This window comes from Octopus sinensis, linkage group LG5 (genome assembly GCF_006345805.1).
Source record: "Octopus sinensis linkage group LG5, ASM634580v1, whole genome shotgun sequence".
Lineage (NCBI taxonomy): Eukaryota > Metazoa > Mollusca > Cephalopoda > Octopoda > Octopodidae > Octopus > Octopus sinensis.
The window spans coordinates 135,469,835-135,490,467 of record NC_043001.1 but is presented as its reverse complement, the minus strand read 5'-3'; the positions used below and the strand labels follow the sequence as shown (position 1 = coordinate 135,490,467).

At 39.3% G+C, this 20,633-nt stretch overlaps 1 protein-coding gene across 2 annotated transcripts in view; it reads left to right on the top strand.

The window, feature by feature from the left end:
• The window catches only part of LOC115212045 (crystallin J1A), a 477,233-nt gene that overhangs the window by 406,284 nt on the left and 50,316 nt on the right, over positions 1 to 20,633 (top strand). Inside the window, exons 7-8 of one of the 2 annotated variants that reach the window (XR_004999218.1) lie at positions 5,225 to 5,364; positions 17,415 to 17,513. The gene's annotated coding sequence lies outside the window, so the exon portion shown is untranslated. Of the gene's footprint in view, positions 1 to 5,224; positions 5,365 to 17,414; positions 17,518 to 20,633 lie in introns of both variants that reach the window. The other variant, XR_004999219.1, reaches the window with a different exon arrangement.

The following is a 20,633-nucleotide window of genomic DNA, read 5'->3' as shown; positions in this document are numbered from 1 at the left end:
TATATGTATATATATATATATGTATATACATATACACACACATATACATACATATATATATATATATATATATATATATATATATATATATATATATATATACACTCACACATCATCTTAATTATCATCATCAACATTTAACATCTGTTTTTCCATGCTGGCATGGGTTGGACAATTTGACAGAAACTAGCAAGGCCAGGAGCTGCACCAGCTTGGTTTCTATGGCTGAATGTTCTTCCTAACATCAACCACCTAACACCAACTGTTCCCCAGAGTGTACTGAGTGCATTTTGCACACACACACACATACATACATACATACATACATACATACATATATTTACATAGAGATGCACTTATATATATATATATATATATATATATATATATTTACATATAGATGCACACATATATATATATGTATACGCATATATAATTATAATGTGTGTATATATCTACCAGATTTGAAGCAGTAATGAGCAACACATGTAGAAAAAGAATGACTCATTCTTAATGGTGCACCCCCACCCCACCCCACAGCTGTTGTTTACTTTTGTATTTAATAAAATAAAAAAAGATTTTTCAATGAAACAAGCATGTGATGAACCCAGCACTTCATCTTGTAAACAAGCAAGTCCTTGACTCTTTGCAGTTGAGGAAATTATTGATGATATTTATTCTTCCGGCAAAGTGTTTTCCACTTAGCCAGCAATGTGAGTGATTCAGGCATGGTGAAAATGATGAGGAAAGTAGCGATTCGGGTGAATGAATATGGTAATTGAGTGATAGGCTTGTTATTGTAGTTGTATTTCAAGACGGTCATTTAATTTTTATTTTAAATTTTTCTTTTTTTTTTTTTTTTGCCAAATAAACACATGCACTCTTTTACTCTTTTACTTGTTTCAGTCATTTGACTGCGGCCATGCTAGAGCACCGCCTTTAATCGAGCAACTCGACCCCGGGACTTATTCTTTAGTAAGCCCAGTACTTATTCCATCGGTCTCTTTTGCCGAAACGCTAAGTGACGGGGATATAAACACACCAGCATTGGTTGTCAAGCAATGCTAGGGGACAAACACACACACACGCATACATATACATATATACATAGATACGACGGGCTTCTTTTAGTTTCCGTCTACCAAATCCACTCACAAGGCTTTGGTCGGCCCGAGGCTATAGTAGAAGACACTTACCCAAGGTGCCACGCAGTGGGACTGAACCCGGAACCGTGCGGTTGGTAGACAAGCTACTTACCACACAGCCACTCCTGCGCACTATATATTTTTTTTATTTCTTCATTCATTTATTGCTGAAGAGTGTGACAAAAGATTTCCAGATAATGGACCTGAATTAAAATAATAAAATAGGAACGGTAATAACCGAGTGAAGAAAACAAATATATATTGTGTGTGTGTTTATTTGGCAAACAAAAAAAATTAAATAAATAAATAAAATGACCATCCTAAAATACAATATCTGTTTCAACACATGATTTCACAAAACAGGGATCTTGCAAAATGAATTGATAAATGTAACTTATTTTTGTTATTCTCCTGAATTTCTCTTTGTGGTTCTGTCCATTGGTTTGTCTAACAAATATGGTAGTTAATAGGTAGGCCTATTATTGCTATTCTCCTGATTTTTTTTTTTTTTTTTTTTTTTTTTTTGTTATTCTGTCCATTGGTTCACCTAACAAATATGGTAGTTGAAAGATAGGCCTGTTATTTTCTACTCTAGGTACAAGGCCCAAAATTTTTGGGGAGGAGGCCAGTCAATTAGATCAGCCCCAGTACACAACTGGTACGTAATTTATCGATGCGAAAAGGATGAAAGACAAAGTCGATCTCAGCAGAATTTCAACCTAGAATGTAAAGAAGAAATACCTATTTCTTTATTACCCACAAGGGGCTAAACACAGAGGGGACAAACAAGGACAGACATAGGTATTAAGTCAATTACATCGACCCCCAGTGCGTAACTGGTACTTAATTTATCGACCCCGAAAGGATGAAAGGCAAAGTCAACCTCGGCGGAATTTGAACTCAGAACATAATGGCAGACCAAATACTGCTAAGCATTTCGCCCAGCGTGCTAACGATTCTGCCAGGTGTGCTAATGTTTCTGCCTTGAGATTGGCCTATTATTGTTAATCTCATGAGTTTGTTTGTGATTCTGTCCGTTAGTTAACCTAACAAATATGGTAGTTGAGAGATAGGCTTATTATTGTTATTCTCCTGAATTTTTCTGTGATTCTGTCTGTCAGTTTCTCTGCAAGCATTACTCTTGAGCTTTATATGCACCTTTTTTTGTTTTTGTGCTGAGGAGCCCAAGTGGAAGGTAAAGTTAGATCCAAAGACCCAAAATCTGAGAGGGTTTAAAACCAACACAAAATACTAGCTTGTGACCAAAATATTATCAGGCCATCAATCCTATGTTGTGTATATATACATTACTTGTATTTCTTTCAAATTCTTGAATGTAGTATGACAAGAATCTAGTCCACTTACCCACTCTTTTCAACTTATACTTACATCTCTTTCCCCCACCTCATCTAAACAAACACACAGCATCATACGCAGATGACATCACAGTTACATTCACCAGATAGTGCTGCTTAGCAACTCCAAACCTATTTAAATCACATAGAAACCTTATTCAATACTTACCTATTTCTTTATTACCCACAAGGGGCTAAACAAGGACAGACATAGGTATTAAGTCGATTACATTGACCCCAGTGGGTAACTGGTACTTAATTTATCGACCCCGAAAGGATAAAAAGCAAAGTCGACCTCGGCGGAATTTGAACTCACAACGTAACGGCAGACGAAATACCGCTAAGCATTTTGCCCCGGCGTGCTAACGTTTCTGCCAGCTTGCCGCAGTATTATTCAATACTTACCATTACATATATGTGTTACAAGAACATAGTTCTGTGTGTTACAAATGCACAGCTGTATGTAACACCAAAAATACTTGATGTTACATACAACTCCACAGCACCTACCCAAATGGCATCTAAACATAATTGGAGCAATTACAACAATTACATTTAGTAACACACCCACAACTCGTCAAAGTGTACAAAGAGTACATTAGTTCCATTGTGGATTATGTTGGTTCTTGCTGCACCCTAACTCCTCGACAACAAGCAACAAAAAGTTACAAAGTATATGAAACAGTGCCTGACACACTCACAGCTGGATTAAGACCCATAGAAGCTCTAAGCACTTAAAAGATTTGGTGCCCCCATATATATGTAATTCAAGATATGAACAATAATGAACCATAAAATTAATTTATATTTTTCAAAATGAAACAAAATTAAGCGTAAGAGGGAAAATGTTTATTTTAGTATACTTCCATTTTATTTCTGTTTGAAAAGTTTTCTCATGTTGTTTTTAATTGCAAAATCTTTGATCAGATTCTCAAAATTAATCTTATGTTACACATATGCTTTTATATTTAGTAGAGATAAGGCATCCCCAATATTACATTAGCAAGTTTAAAATGATTCCTTTTGTGCCATAAACCATTTACCATTTCTGTAGTGCCCCTGTCACACTTCCCTTGATGCCCTAAGCACATGCTTATTTTGCTTAATGGTTACTCCAGTGCTGCCTACACATCATTGTAGATTGTACATAGATCACAACCAAATAGCACTTACACGATAAAACTGAAATTTTAAAAGTGAAAGACCACCTAAACATGCAAGGAACACAGTTTGTTGCTGTGGAAAACTTCAACCCTCCACAGTCCCTACAACAATATATAAAAATTTCCTCCAAACCTAGACAAATTCCAGAGCACCACTGCAACACCCTAATGCTTCTACTACTACTACTACTACTACTACTATCGCCACCACCACCATTACTACTACAATCTTTCATGCTACCATCATTAGTGAAGGTACATGGCTCAGTGGTTAGAGCATCGAGCTCACAATCATGAAGTAGTCAAACCGATTCCCCAACCAGGCTTATATTGTGTTCTTGAGCAAGACACTTTATTTCACTTTGCTGTAGTGAGTTGCGAGATCACTGGTGCCAAGTTGTACCGGCCTTTGCTTTTCCCTTGGATAACATCAGTGGTGTGAAGAGGCTGGTATGCATGGGCGACTGCTGGTCTTCCATAAAACAACCTCGCCTGGACTTGTGCCTCAGGGGGGAACTTTCCAGGTACAATCCCATGATTATTCATGACAGAAGAGAGTCTTTATATATATATATACATATATATATATATATAGAATATAAATAAGTAACAAAGATATACAGGTGTCAATTCATTAAAGCCATAATAAATTGTTACTTGTTTGGAATCTGCACTTTGGAAATACTATAGAAAGTACCTTTATAAAAGTGCATGTCTGAATTACCAAGAGCAGATATCTTCATTTAGCTGGGTTGTGTTATCTGCACACATGGCAGGAATATCAGGTATAAACACCCCTGCATGGAGTCTGGATATTCAATATTTAATTAATATTGTTTGGGTGTGAGGATTATACTGACCTAGCAAGGTGCCTCAATTTAAGTACCTAATTCAACTATATATATATATATATATACATATACATATATATATGGCATAGACATGGCTGTGTAGTAAGAAGCTTGCTTCCCAACCACATGGTTCTGGGTTCAGTCCCACTGCATGGAACCTTGGACAAGTGTCTTCTACTATAACCTTGGGCCAACCAAAAGCCTTGTGAGTGGATTTGGTAGATGGAAATTGAAAGAAGCCTGCTGTATGTATATATGTATATATTTATGTGTGTGTCTGTGTTTGTGCCTCTGCCATCGCTTGACAACTGACGTCGGTGTGTTTACATCCCTGAAACTTAGCAGTTTGGCAAAAAAGACCAATAGAATAAGTACTTGGCTTACAAAGAATAATAAGTCCTGGGTTTGATTTCTTAGGCTAAATGCAGTGCTCCAGCATGGCCACAGTCAGATGACTTAAACAAGTAAAAGAATACACACACACACACACACACACAGGGTGACAGTGGTAGGCAGTAATGTATATAAATACAAACTTGTTACCATTACAAATATGCTTTGAGGTTAACTTTCTCGGTGCAGTCCCATGATCATTCATGACCGAAGGGGGCCCCTCATCCTTTTACCATCATTACCTCTGTTCCTACTACAGTTCAATGTTGCATAATTAACTTATCTCTCTCTCTCTCTCTCTCTCTCTCTCATTTCAGATTTGCCTTATGCTTTCCAAGCCGCCATACATGGGTTGCTGTGTAGCCATGACTTTGTGAGTGGCGTGAAGACCACAATGGAAGCCGGTGGTTGTAATGCCTCAAGAGCAGGGATCATCGGTGCTTGCATGGCAGCACAGGTAAATACAAAACATTTACTATAATCTTTTCTTAAATATAGCCATGAAACACGTGTCGTTATTCTACCAAATATATGTTTTATTTATTATTTTGCACATTACTTAATCATCGGTATATTATTGATATTTTATATTTAATATTTCTATTATATGTTAGTTAGTTAGTTAGTTAGTTAGTTAATTTGGCTCAAAAGCAAATAGCAAGGCCATGTAGGGGGACATGGAGTTAAGTACAGGGTGGTGTTCATGTAAAGAGTTCAGGCCACTTGAGGTCCAGGGAGGCTTTGAACAAAGCGGTCGTCGGCATCTTCACCATCTCGTCTGGCAGCTTGTTCCACGGATCCGCAACCCGGACGGAGAAAGCTCCTCTCCTTCGATTGAGATGAAATCGTCGCAGGTAGAGCTTTTCAGAATGACCCCGCAGCCGACGCTCTGGATCAGGAGTGAAGAACAGCTCTTTCGAGAGGTTACACTTTCCGCTTATGATGTTGTGGGCGAGAATGAGATCACCACGGCGGCGGTGTTTTTCAAGAGAATAAAGGTCAAGTGTCCTCAGCCTTTCTTCGTAGGACAAATTTTTGAGACCATGAACCATGCGGGTAGCCAGCTTCTGGACTCTTTCGAGATGCTGTATGTCTTTGAGGAGATAAGGAGAAGAGGCTTGAATCCCATACTCCAATATGGGTCTCACCAATGTGACATAGAGTGGTAGGAATATGGCTGCTGTGAGCATTCCGAATGATCGTCGAATCAAGAACAGAATTCCGCGTGCTTTGTTGGCAGCATGGACGCACTGGGCTGAAGGCGAAAAGGAGGAATCCACCAAGATACCCAGGTCCTTTACCTGATCGGTCCTCTCCAGCAGCAGACGACCCGGCTCGAAATCAAGTTGAGTTGCAGGAGTAGAGCCGACAGGCAGATGACAGCACTTTGACACGTTCAGACACAGGTCCCAATCGTTAGACCACTTCCAAATTTGGTGGAGGCATCGACGAAGATCCTCTATATTACCGCGAGGAGCGACCAGTTTGATATCGTCGGCAAATAGAAGGGTGTGTTGCGTGAGGTCGTTGGGCAAGTCATTTATGAAGACTAAAGACAACAAGGGCCCAAGCACTGAACCTTGAGGCACGCCACTGCTCGCACTGGAGACGTCGGACCGCGAACCATTAACTTGGACTTGGAAGGAGCGATCTGAGAGGAGAGGCACCAACCCATCGTACAATATCCGGATGGAAACTATATGCTTGAAGCTTGACAAGTAATAGGCGGTGGTTTACCGAGTCAAAAGCTTTGGCAAAGTCCAATAAAACGATGTCAACAGCATCACTATCATCGAGGATGCGCGTCAATTCTTCCATTACTAGTAAGTTGGTCAAGCATGATCTCTTCGGCACGAAGCCGTGTTGGGATCAGAGATAGAGGCTGTGTTTAGGAGGTGGAGCATCATACTTTTCTTAAGGATGGTTTCGAACATCTTGCTGATTATTGATGTAAGGAAACCGGTCGGTAGTTAAGCGGGTCTTCGCGGCTCCCTTTCTTGAAAATTGGGCAGATTATCGCTGTTCTCCAGTCTGCAGGTATAACACCCGTCGCCAATGACATATTGAAAAGTCGTGTTAAGGGCTCGCAGATGACCGGAGCCAACGCTTTGATAACCCGTGGGTGTATGCCGTCAGGGCCGTGACCCTTGTTGACATCGAGGCCTTGAATAACACGTTTGACTTCGTCCCGCGTGATGACCAATCGAAGCATTGGAGGTACCGATCTAACAAATGGAGGGGGTTCACGACCATCATCTTGTTTGAAAATAGTTGAAAAAGCCTCAGCAAATAACTGACTCTGTTGATAAGGGTCCTCAATCGATACGCCTGTTGAGTCTACCAACGTTGCAATCTGGTTGTTCAAGCGGGAATTCCGCTGAACATGGGCAAAGAAGGTTTTTGGATTGCTACTGGCATTTGCCGCGATTTTGTATTCATAACTGAAGCGTTCTTTCTTTTCAATTTTCACGGCTCGGTCTCGTTGAGTTTTGTACACCTCAAAAGCTGCAGTCGAATCCAGATTTTTGAATTCAGCCCAAGCAATATCTCTGAGTCGACGTTCTCGTTTAACCTTCTTCGTCACCCAGGGCTTGTGTTTCTTCCTCTTGGGAAGCCCAACGGGAACTGCCTGGTCAGTCAAACAGATTACATATGCTTTGAGGGATGACCATAGTTCGTCAACTGAGGACAACGTCATCAGGGATCGCCAGTCCAGAAGCGCAGCAGCCTCGGTTAGAATTTCAAGATTAATTGCAGAGAAGACTCTACGTGGCAGCGAAGTAGTCGTGGGCGTAGAAAAAGTTGTGTGCATGACGAACTTCAGGACCGCATGATCACTCTTGGCAAGAGGGGCGCACACAGATACGTCTGACACTGATCTTGGATATCGGGAGAATACCAGATCTAGCATAGATGGCTGCTGCCCAGACCGATGCCTTGTCGGATATTCAACATGTTGCGATAGAAAACAATCTTCAGCCACGTCAAGAAGGGCCTGGCCGAACCGGGAAGATGTTGTACAAATTGATGCGGGCCAATCGATCGTGGGAGCGTTGAAGTCTCCTAGTACCAAACAGTCATGCAAAGCTGAAACGAATCTTATCGCCTGGAGTAAATGAGCATCGTCATGGGGGTCGGCAAGAGGCGGCCTGTAGACAGCCAACACGGGCAGGCAAAACTCAGATAGGCTCAGCTTGCAATAGACGGCATCGAATTTTGTTGTAGGTTGAGCATTAGTGGGTAGAATACCGCTGGGCGGTTTGTGCTCAGACTTAACATACACAGCAACACCCCCACCTCGCCTTTTTCCTCTGTCACATCTGAAAAGGATGTAGCCCTGCAGGTGGATTTCTGAGTCCTTTACTGCTGGAGTCAGCCAAGTCTCGGTGATAGCTATCACATCAGGGGAGTCACGTATGGCCAGTGTAAATAGTTCACTGAACTTTGGGAATAAGGAGCACGAGTTGGTGTAGACGATGCTGAGCTGTGAAGTCTGATGGGCGGGAGTTGGGGAACAAGCAGAATAAGGGGTATCAGAGATAGCATCGTTGACGGGGGTATCAACTTCACTTCAATTTGCCCTCACATCACTTTCCCTGTCAGCACTACAGCATGGGACCAAAGGTAGGACTTGATTATCTGTCCATCTTGGATTCGTAAACCCTTCTCTCCCATTTGTTTCCTCATCTTTAGCTCGGATATTAGATTTCTCCAGCGAATTCTCTCTCTTAGTGAGTATTCCTCGCGAAAACCCATATTGGGGTCCTCCCAGGCATGCGTCTGAGCTCTGTTCAGAAAGACTGAAGCCTCCCGATCGGAGGAAAAGATTACCCTTATTGGGCGTGGTCTAGTATCTGAGGTTGGGTTCGCTTGGAATCTTCCTAGCCGAGCGACCTTATGGACACTGACATTTTCGTTCACAGAGAACAATTCTCCAACTAAAATGGAAACAAAATTGTCATCTTTTAGGCGGTTTATGCCTGTATCACAGGTGGATTCAGCTTTACCGTAAATTATTGCTGATCTTGAGTGGGCAAAATGTTCTCTACTATGAGCTGCGGTATTCGATTCTTCATTGGAAGATTTCGAAAGGGTGGTTTCATAGCCATCGGACTTATGTCGGCCTGTGGGGTCGATCGGAATGGGTTTAGTGGTCATAATTTTCCCGCCTGGTTTGGAACTGCACTGCCTCTTCTTCGGTTTGGGGGAGCACCACTCCCCAGATGAACTCACATCGAGATCGTTCAGAATTGGTTGAGCAATGGCATTAATGGGAAGGACAGGTGAGGGAGAATCCAAACAGATTTTATCGTGATCAGGTTTCATAGCTAAATCTTCCCCACTGGAGTTTTGACTCCATGTAATTTTCTAGATGGTGTAATTTAATTGTTCATTTTGAATTGATAGTTGTTGTAGTTGTGGTGGTGAAAATATTGGTGAGGATGCAACAGGTGGCTCCTTCCTCTCCTACATCAACATAGTCTGTTGAAAGTGAGTGAGAAAGATAAGAGAAATTGACCCCAGCATTTGACTGGTATTATATTTCGGTCATATTATGCGGAGAAGGACATCATGCTCGGAATGGTCAGTGGCAAGAGAGGAAGAGGCCGACCAAGAACCCGCTGGCTTGACACCATCAAGAGGGAAACTGGAATGGACATAGCCAATCTGAAAGAAGTGGCCCAGGATAGAACTGACTGGAGGACACTGATCCAACAAGTGACCGAGAGTCGACTTTGACTGAGCGGATAGATAGATAGATAGATGACTGAAAACCAAAGTTGCCCCAGTGGGATTTGAGCTCTGAAAGCTGGAGCAATTTTTTTATTTTTTTATCCAATGCTGTATTGACTTTGTCGGTTCACCATCTTCATTTGACTGACAATAATGGTGTCGATGGTAGTGATGACTGCATCACTAACATTGATGGTTGTAGTGGTGACAATGTTTTTGATGATGATCATGATCATGATCATGATCATCATCATCATCATCATCATCATCATCCTCATCATCCTCATCCTCATCATCCTCATCCTCATCCTCCTCTGCTACTGTTGCTGTCAGTTTTCTAGAAGTATCAATTTCTAAAGACATAAAACAGATCAAATCAATTCTATTGGGATTCTACCAAAGATGGAACTGAAGAAATTATCAGGTTTTCTTCTTTCAAAGAGAAAGTGAAGAATTCTATGAAATAGTTGAGATCATATTTATGATGAGAAATCTCTAGTGCTGGGACAGAATCTTTTTAAAGTAAGGTCTCCAGTTGGTGATGATGATGATGACGACGATGATGGTGATGATACTTCTTGTTTCTTCTTTTCTTCCTTCAATATTTCTTCTTTGTCTTTCTTTCGTGTGCTTTTTTTTTTTATCATCGTCATCATTCTGATGCTATTGTCAGCTGAAGATGATGGAAATGGTGATGAGAGGTTGTTGAGCTGCAGCTATTCACATGAAAAAAAAATGTGACATTGCAGACTTTAAAATAGGTAGAATGGTAATTGAAAGTGGGCCCTTTTCAATGACCGTTTGTAAACATTAGTAAATACATACGTTACTCTCTTTACTCGCTTTTACTTGTTTCAGTCATTTGACTGTGGCCATGCTGGAGCACCGCCTTTAGTCGAGCAAATCGACCCCGGGACTTATTCTTTGTAAGCCTAGTACTTATTCTATCAGTCTCTTTTTGCCGAACCGCTAAGTGACGGGGACGTAACACACCAGCATCGGTTGTCAAGCAATGCTAGGGGGACAAACGCAGACACACAAACACACACACACACATATATATATATATATTATATATATATATATATATATTATATATATATATATATATATGTATATATATACATATATATATACATATATACGACAGGCTTCTTTCAGTTTCCGTCTACCAAATCCACCCACAAGGCATTGGTCGGCCCGGGGCTATAGCAGAAGACACTCGCCCAAGATGCCACGCAGTGGGACCAAACCCGGAACCATGTGGTTGGTTAGCAAGCTACTTACCGCACAGCCACTCCTGCGTTAGTGAATACTATTTGGCTGTTATTTCTAGTAGATACAAGTGCCACTGGAAAGACCCTTCTTTGACTTGTCACATGGTGTTGTATTGTTCAGAGCATTTTTAGACTGGATCTGAAATATGGAACAAAGTCTCTGATTGCTTAGCCAGCTGGAAATAGTAGCAAAGTCTCCCTCAAATCATGTCATAATATAGTTTCAAATATACTCCTAAAAAGACAAGACAGTCATGGCTGGAAAGCCTTCCTTTTATAAATCTACTTGACCAGGGCTGATCTGGGGGTTAAACAACAAGTACAACAATTTAGGCAAATGTTTAAATTTACTGAAATATCCAACCCACATTGGACACAGTTCAGAAAAAAAAATTGTTAAAACAGATCAAAACCTGGAAAGCAAAACACTGACCACAGTGGCTTGATTTTAATTGACCGACAAACCTAATTCAAAACAAACCTACTACTACTACTACTACAACCACCACCACAATTGCTACTAACATTGCCACAACTACTATCACATCTATCACCACCACTATGACTACTACTACCATTTATGTCATTATTACTACCACTAACTACTACTACCACTAACTACTACTGCCACAACTGTTACTCCCACCACAACAACTTCTAGTACAGCTTCTATATCTCTGTTTCTGGTCACAGTGGCTTTTGGCTCGTGTCCTGAACCATTATTATCTGTGATAGTAAGAAGCTAAGATCAATGTTAGTTTGGCATCAGTTAGGAATTTCAAATGAAACGTCTGAATCGGGCAAGAAACCAAATGGTCAATATTGTCAGGCCGGTTTCAGTATTGACTGGATTAGAGAGGTGGAAGGGGGGTAAGGAGACAGGTGGAGGTGGGAAAGAGCAAGAGAGAGTAAACAGGTAGAGTGAAAGAGACAGACAGACAGATAGATAGATAGATGCTAACTGGATTACAGAGAGGGTTAGAGAAGCAAAGGAGGATAAATAGATAGAGGCAGATTGAAAGTGATGGAAAGATAGACAGACAGACAGAAAAAAATTATATATACTAATTGGCTTACATTGAGGGTGGACAAGGAGAGAGAGAAAGGACAGATAAATAGAGAAAGTGAATGATAGAGATAGAAAAGTAGGTAGGTAGTTAGATATATCTATATCATATATATATATATATATATATATATATATTATATATATATTATAATAAATTAGAGACAAAACCACTATTATGCAAATCAAACAAAGAAAGACTTAAGCCAATACATAAAATAATTTATATAAATTAAAATTTAACAAATGAATAACCACTACGATCATTTCGTGTCAGCACATCTTAGACATTCTTCAGGTGGTTTCTATATACAGGTATATATATACACACACACACACACACAGAAATAGTGTGTGTGGTGTGTGTGTGTGAAAAGAAAGAGAGAGAGAAATTAAGGGGAAGGAGGTTATGAAAGGAAAAAACAAAGAATGGGAGAAAGAAATTTAAGAGAAGAGAATTATGAAAAGAAAAGCGGGGAGAAGAAAAAGGGAACCAGAAAATACAGAGCAGGAAGAGAGAAACATCTATACAAATGAGTAAAAGGGGAAATATGAATGGAAAGTTATCAAGCAAACAAACACAATACATCTAGCACCATATATCTCCAGTGTTTTAAGACAACAGAGTTTGATTCAAGGAAGATACGGCTGCTTTTTCTTGTAGGTCCTATGAATCTAGAACAGCTGTCTTTTGGGAAGAGTCTTTTGATGCAATTAACCTGAGCTTGGACTATACCTGAGTGATCATACAGTATTGGAATGGAATAGTATTATTTTCCAGCTAAATAAAGCACCATAAAGGTGAAATTACAAACACATACACACATGTATATATGTGTGTGTCTTTGTATTTGTGTTTGTCCTCCACTCCCACTGGACAATTAGTGTTAGTTTGTTTATGCTCCCTGTAACTTAGAGGTTCATCAAAAGAGGCCAATAGAATAAGCACCAGGTTTCAAAAAAGATCTTGAATTCAGAACTAGAATTCTTCAACGTGGTGTCCCACCATGGTCATAGTCTAATGACTGAAACAGATAAATGGCAAAGGGAAAAAAAAACTGTACTGTAATAAAGAACTCCTGCTTAGCTCCAGGCTGTTCTAGCAGATTGAAGAGTGTTGCCATCAACACCCCCACTTCATCTTGGTATTAGAAAAGCCATATTTCATTTTCCCCCTGACATGAAGTGACAAATAATGAATAATGAGAATGAGGAATGTCATTATGAAAAAGAATTATATTTTATATGAATGTGGGATCCTCCAAAATGTCTCTGATCTGTGCAGTTTGATCTTTAGAACCAACTGCGTACCACCCTTACTGATTCTTGAAAGTAACTCATTAATGGCAAAGATGAGATATCCTAAGGGGTTTTGCTATAACAGGGAAACCACTTCCTGTTTCCTTCCTATCCAATTGCTGGTTCGTGTGACCCTAATTTCTTTTTGATTCTGACAATATTTAGTAATTAACCCCTGTCAGTCGTTGACATATTCCACATACTCTTCCCTTGTAAAATGACAGCCTCAACCAGGAAAAGGGGCTCCAGTTATCACAATAGAAAAGGGTTAGGACACTGTCTCTTCATCCCAAATTACTGTAGCTGGGTATAGTTATGTGGGGATTACAGGGATATTGGTGCTGAAGGGGTGAAATGGCAGGGGGGGAGGGAGAAGAGACAGGGACAGCTTTGATGAACTGTTGTTTCAGATATTATATTTATTACATTTTTGTTTTTGTTTCTTCTTTGTTTCAGTGCCCACAAACCTACTCTCCTCTTTCAAAATTATATATATATACCACTAAAACACATATACACGGATGTGTATATTCAAAAAACATTAACTGAAGAAATGACTTAATTTAGAAAAGTAGTTGGGATATTTATTAAACAGACAGAAGGAATGAAACTTTGAAGTTTTATTGAGTGCAGTTTGTCAGAGACGCATTTGACAAATTACTCTTGGCCAAGCTTCACAATTACATTCTCTCTCTCTCTCTCTCTCTCTCTCTCTCTCCTCTCTCTCTCTCTCTCTCTCTCTCTCTATATATATATATATATATATATATATATATATATATACATATATATATATAATATATATATATATATATATATATGTGTGTGTGTGTGTGTGTGGAGGCGCAATGGCCCAGTGGTTAGGGCAGCGGACTCGCGGTCGTAGGATCGCGGTTTCGATTCCCAGACCGGGCGTTGTGAGTGTTTATTGAGCGAAAACACCTAAAGCTCCACGAGGCTCCAGCAGGGGGTGGTGGCGATCCCTGCTGTACTCTTTCACCACAACTTTCTCTCACTCTTTCTTCTGTTGGCCTGCTCGCTTAGCCAGCGGGGTGGCGTCATTTGAAGGCTAAAACAATGTGAAGCGCATTGTGATCAGCGATGTGTAACAACATCTGATGGCCTGGTCGATCACGGTGATATATATATATATATATACATATACAGGGGTTGGACAAAATAATGGAAACACCTTAAAATTTCAAACAAATTAATTTCAATATGAGGTATGGACTTGTACAAAGTTTGAATTGTTTCCAAAGGAATTTTTGTCCATTCTTCAGCTAAAACAATCTCCAGTTCTTGTAGTGATGATGGTGGAGGATATCGACTCCTTACTTGTTTTACTAAAATGCACCATAAATGTTCGATAATATTGAGATCTGGAGACTTTCTCTCTCTCCGTTGTAGCTGGAACAAAGAAAACATCTTCTCGTCTGTCTTCTGTCCAAGCTTGATTTACACATTCATTTAGGCTTAGCAGCCCTTCCTATTTGTTTTCACTGTCCCATTTGTGTTACCAATTTTGACTCTCCGCAAAATCCCAAATTTTATTTAATTTGCTTTGCGGGAGCAACTGTTTTATCAAAAGTGTACATTGTTGTTAAATGCTCAAAATACGAGAGGAGAAAAACAGCCAACAACTGATGAAGGGTCGTTCTTTATGTTGTTACACACTGGGATCAATGTAATCAACTTAATCTGTTTGTCCCCTTTGCGTGTAGCCCCTTGTGGGCAGTAAAGAAATAGGAAATTGAAAGAAGCCCATCGTGTGTGTATATATAATTTGGGGTCAGTCCCACTGCATGGCACCTTGGGCAAGTGTCTTCTGCTATAGCCCCAGGCTGACCAAAACCTTGTGAGTGGATGTGGTAGACAGAAACACTGAAATAAACCTATCATAAGTATGTGTGTGCATATGTATGTGTGTGTGTGTGTTTGTGTTTGCTTGGCTTGACATCGTGTGGTTGTTGTAAATGAATGTCATTCATTCCCAATATTCTGCTAAAACATGTCTGGCTTTGGAGAAATATTGCTTTGATTGGAAACAGGTACAAGTTGGTGAGAACAATCTGCTTCAATAACTTCCTTTCAGCCATGCAAGCATAGTAAAGTGGATGTTAAAATGATGACTATGCTGGAGATAGATATACACACAGACACACACACCCTGCATGACAGACCATAAACCACTTGATTGAATTCGGTCTGTATCAGAATTTATTCCTAATCTTGTTTTAAGCCAGTTTTGCAGTTATAAACACAAGAGAGCATGTTAATGTATTAACTTGAACATCATGGTTTCAACCCAACTGGGTCCCACCAGTTTTGGTGTGATGAGAGCAGAAGCATGACTGACAGACTGTCTTGATATTGGCTAATATCAAGAGTAAATCATCTGCAAGTTTACATTCAGCAGCTCCTGTTGAAGAATAAAGCAGATGATTTAATTTAATCATTTGGTGGTAAAGTCTTGGCGAAAGAGCACTTGAATAAAATTACATAACACATCACACAACATATTAATTACAATTTCTGTAAGTACATCTAGCTTTGTCATCATCCTTATTTTACCATCTATTTTGCTATGCTTGTCTGAGTCAGTTTTTTATAGCCGGATGCTATTCCAGTCACCAACCCTCCCTTGTTTCCAAGTAAAGTAACATTCTTCCTTATCCATTGAACAAGAAATATCCTGGACATGCTTACAGAGATGGCTAGAAACAAATGACATTATTCGGTTTCATATGGGAGAGATTTGGTTACTATTTCTAGTTGATTCAATAGTTAGTTACCCCAGAGTTTCCATGACATAAAATCTCCAGGGTAACAGGCTACTGCAGTGGTTCTCAAACTTTTTAGAGTCGCGACCCACTATTTATCCCACCAGTTTATGACGAACCACTATTTATCCCACCAGGTTATGACGAACCACTATTTATCCCACCAGTTTATGACGACCCACTTAACTCTACTGAACTATCTCGATAGACAGCAGTTAATCAAAGCTAATGCGTAATTTTATAACTTTTTGCGACCCACTAAGATTCCGTTCGCGACCCATCTGGTGGGTCGCGACTCATAGTTTGGGAACCACTGGGCTACTGGATCAGCCAACACACAGCAACAAATGGGACAGTGACTGCACACATGTCAAGAGAAGTAGAATACACAGCCATGCACACACATGCACACAGGACTTCTTGCAGTTCCCATACACCAAATTTCACTCGCAAGTCATTGGTTAATTCATGGCTATGGTAGAGGACACCAGCCGATGAAATCTGTACAGTGGAAGTGAACTCGAAACCATGTTGTTCCAAAATCAAACTCCCTGACCACACAACTTTACTGATCCTTACTCTATCTAAAATAATGAGGGGATTATAACTAAAACCCAATCCGATTTAAATTGTAACCCTTTAAATGTGAATCCCCCCAAGATGTTTAGTTCTAGGTCAGCCCTCATTCTACAAACCTATGATCAAATTTATTTCATGTATGACCACTCTTTCTTTTTGTATATCAAGGTCTTACATTGATGAATATATCCTTCCTTTTTTTAGATGATAGGGTGTGATTTCTTACAGGTTGAGGCTCTCTTTATTCTCCCCAATCTAACCCCTATATTCTTCCCATCTCTGATCCCAACCCTTGTATTCAAATAAAGCAATTTGTCTCTGTCAAATTGCTTTATTTTCCCCCATCAGTAAGTCAGAATCAATCTGGATGTTCCAAGATGTTCCATCTTCAGAAATTAAATCACTATCACGTTTCTTAATTGATTTTCAATCTTTCATAAACAACAAAAAAAAACTCTATAACTAATGCATTAAACATGTGAGTTGAGTAGGTTTACAGTTTCATAAAATCTCCATGAGTTTGTTTCACACTATTTTAGCACATATTTTCCTATCCTTGACAGAACAAGATGAGTGCTAGAGGGCATGTTAGAGCAAACAGTTTTTTCCAGGTGGATGCCCTTTCTGTGTACAAACAGCCACTGAATCATGAAAAGGAATAAAGCTTGTGATTTCGTTAGTGAAACCATAAAGGAATGGGCGAAATTGTTAACCTTGTCATGTCGTAGTATGTTTTGATTTTTTTTTTTCCTTTTTCTTATCCTTTCAGTATGGCGTGGAAAGCATTCCTGAGAGCTGGAGGCAGAAAACCCTTCTTATTGAAGAGATCAAGAGCCTTGCAGCAAAACTGGTTGCTGTTGAAATCTAAGTAAGTAAACTAATACAGTCTCACTTTATCTTTCTCCTTTCCCTATTCTCTTTCTCTCTCTCTCTCTCTCTATCTCTCTTCCCTCTCTGTTTCTGTTTCTTGTTTCTCTCTCTCCTCTCTCTCTCTCTCATCCACATAGGCATGGCTCTGTGGTAAGAAGTTTGCTTCACAACCACATGGTTCCAGGTTCAGTCCCACTGTATAGCACCTTGGATGTCTTCTATTATAGCCACAGGCCAGCCAAAGCCATGTGAGATGATTTGGTGCACGGAAACTGAAAGAAGCTTTTCATGTGTGTGTATGTGCTTGTTTTTATTTCCCCATAACTTAGCAGTTCAGTAAAAGAGACCAATAGAACAAGTACCTAAGTACTAGGCTTAAAAAAGGAAAATAAGTACAGGGATCTATTCAATCAACTAAATATTCTTCAAGGTTGGCTACAGTCTAATGACTAAAACAAATGAAAGATAAAAGATAATGGATATTGTAACTAACACTTTTATCTTTTATGGACAACATCCATTGGAAGATCTTAGCCAAGTGTAAGTCCTACATCAACGGCAGTGGAAAGTGTGGTCTTTGTGATATGGAAAGATGGCTCATCTGGAAAAGCAGCTTAGACCCTGCTACATGTCTGAATTCAAGAACTGAACTTTTCAGATCATGCCCAGACATGGCTAAATATTTGTTACGTTTTTGGTCTCCCCGAGATTACAGATAGGACTTGCTTTCTATATTGTGTCCACGTACAAGCTTTTTATCTCTTTATACTTTTTACTTTAAACTTTTTATATATAATTATATATTTTTGTACATATATTTTTCACATATTTATGGAGATATTGTTTTATAGGTTTATTGCTTATATATTTTTTACACATAACTTTTCTGTATCCTACCTTCCACCCGACATTTTCCCTGTGCGTATATAGACGTGTATATGGAATCCTTTGTGCACGCGTGTGGATGTGTGCATGTGTGTGGGTATGTAGGTATATAGATGTGTGTGCATGTGCGTATATAGATGTGTGTGCATGTGCGTGCATGTGAGTATGTGCGTATATAGACGTGTTTTACTCATTGTTATTTTACACATTAACCTGTTTTTGCCTTTAGCTCTGTTTTCTCTTGCGTACATGTGTATATAGATGTGTGCAGGTATGCATGTATATAGACGTGTGTGTGTGCGTGGATACGGGTATGTGCGTATATAGATGTGTTTTACTCTTATTGCTTATTTTTTTATACTTCTTTACACTTTTTTCTGTATTGTTGCCCCCTTAGCCCTGTTTTTTCTTGTGCTTGTGCCTATATAGTTGTGTGTATGACCCTTTTTGGTGCACGCATGTGTGTGTGTGGGATTGTGTATATATATGTATATATATATGTATATATATATATGTATATATATATATATATTGGTGAATGGTGTGGGTGAGAATGTGTGGGTTTCAAGTGAGGGTGGATGAGTGTATACTTATAGGCGCATGTACGTGGGGGTGCGGGCGTGCATGTGTAGGTATGGACTTACGCAAATACTATGAACATTTTTACCCCCTTACTTTTACTCCCTCTCCTCACTTAGCGGTCATTCAAATAGCTCTTTTGTCTTAATAACAGTCAATCACACAGTAATTTCCCTTTGTTTAACGGTCATTTTCCTAGCATTTTTTTCCAATGGCCAGATAACTGAAGAGATGGTGGCGTGGATTTCCACCCCAACATCTGAAACTCAGAGTTTTATCATGGCTACTGAATAATTGTCACATATTACATTTACAGATATATGATGTAGGTCTCCATGTTGAGTCTGAGGCCATATAGGAAGATGAATGAAGGCATAATATCGCCATCACTAGTGATCACATCAAACACCATGATGTTGATTGGATATTTGATTTTTATCATTCTCGGTACATGTTTTGGGGACACAGCAAGCCAACAGTCGTTTTGTATGTTCACCATCTGATCCTGGCAGATATGTTTCTCATCTGAGAGAAGCCAAAGCATGTTCAGTTGGAGGGGATGTTTGAGTTTGTTCAAAATCTTTGTAGTGCAGTTTTTCCTCTTGTCCTTGATACCTTCGGATAGAAATTGGCCTTTCCACATCTTGTATGAGGAATACCGAATGTCTTTATGCACTACCTGCCTGATAAGAAACTCAGAAACTCCTATGGACCTGATTGACTTGGAAGGATTGCTGTCAATAAATTCAGGAGTTCTTTTCTTATCGGAACAATCAAATGAGTGCTCCAAGCTGCCAAAACTTCCTAATCCCTATTAGACACAACACATCCAACTCTTTCCGAATCCTCTGCACTGTCCTCAGATTGACACCCAAACACTCTGAAATGTTTGTATTGGAGCTTCCAGCACAAATTCCAAGCAGTACAGCTTGTCATTTCCAAATTTCTCACAGACAGTGCCCAACTGACCCTATTATACAGTGTAGTTGACAAAATCAGAAGCAATGTGCATGCATGAAATTAAAATTATAAAATGGTGACAATTTACCCATTGCACTCGTATATATATATATATATATATATATATATATATTTGAGTAATTGAATGAATTATCTTATTAAGGATAATTTGAAAGATAACCGATACCTGGGTAGCAAATTCACATCATAAAGAACACGGTTGAAGCTACGTCCCTAGGGCATAGACTACGTGTCTTCGTGCGGAAATTTGTATGTTTATTTTAAAATTATAAATATATGCATTTTGATGTCGACATAAGTTCCTTGATTTTCCTGATGAGAAATCTGCATAATGTACTCCTTATTCCTTCGGAATTAGGAATATGCAGCCTTCGAAACATATGTCGAGAATAAAGGATATTTGTTAACTAGTCGTTCAACTCCATTCTTTCATATACTTATAATTTTAAAATGTATATATATATATATATATATATATATATATATGGTGATGCAAGATATAGGTGCAAAGAACAGGTATGGTTTGGTGCCAACGCAATAAACTCTTGGCCCTTGAGTCACTCTGCTGCTTCTGCTAAATATTAGTAAATCTGTATATACAAAACTGTTTGTACTCATCATACCCTGGAATATGTGTGTGTCTATATAGACAGACAGACAGACAGGCATAGAT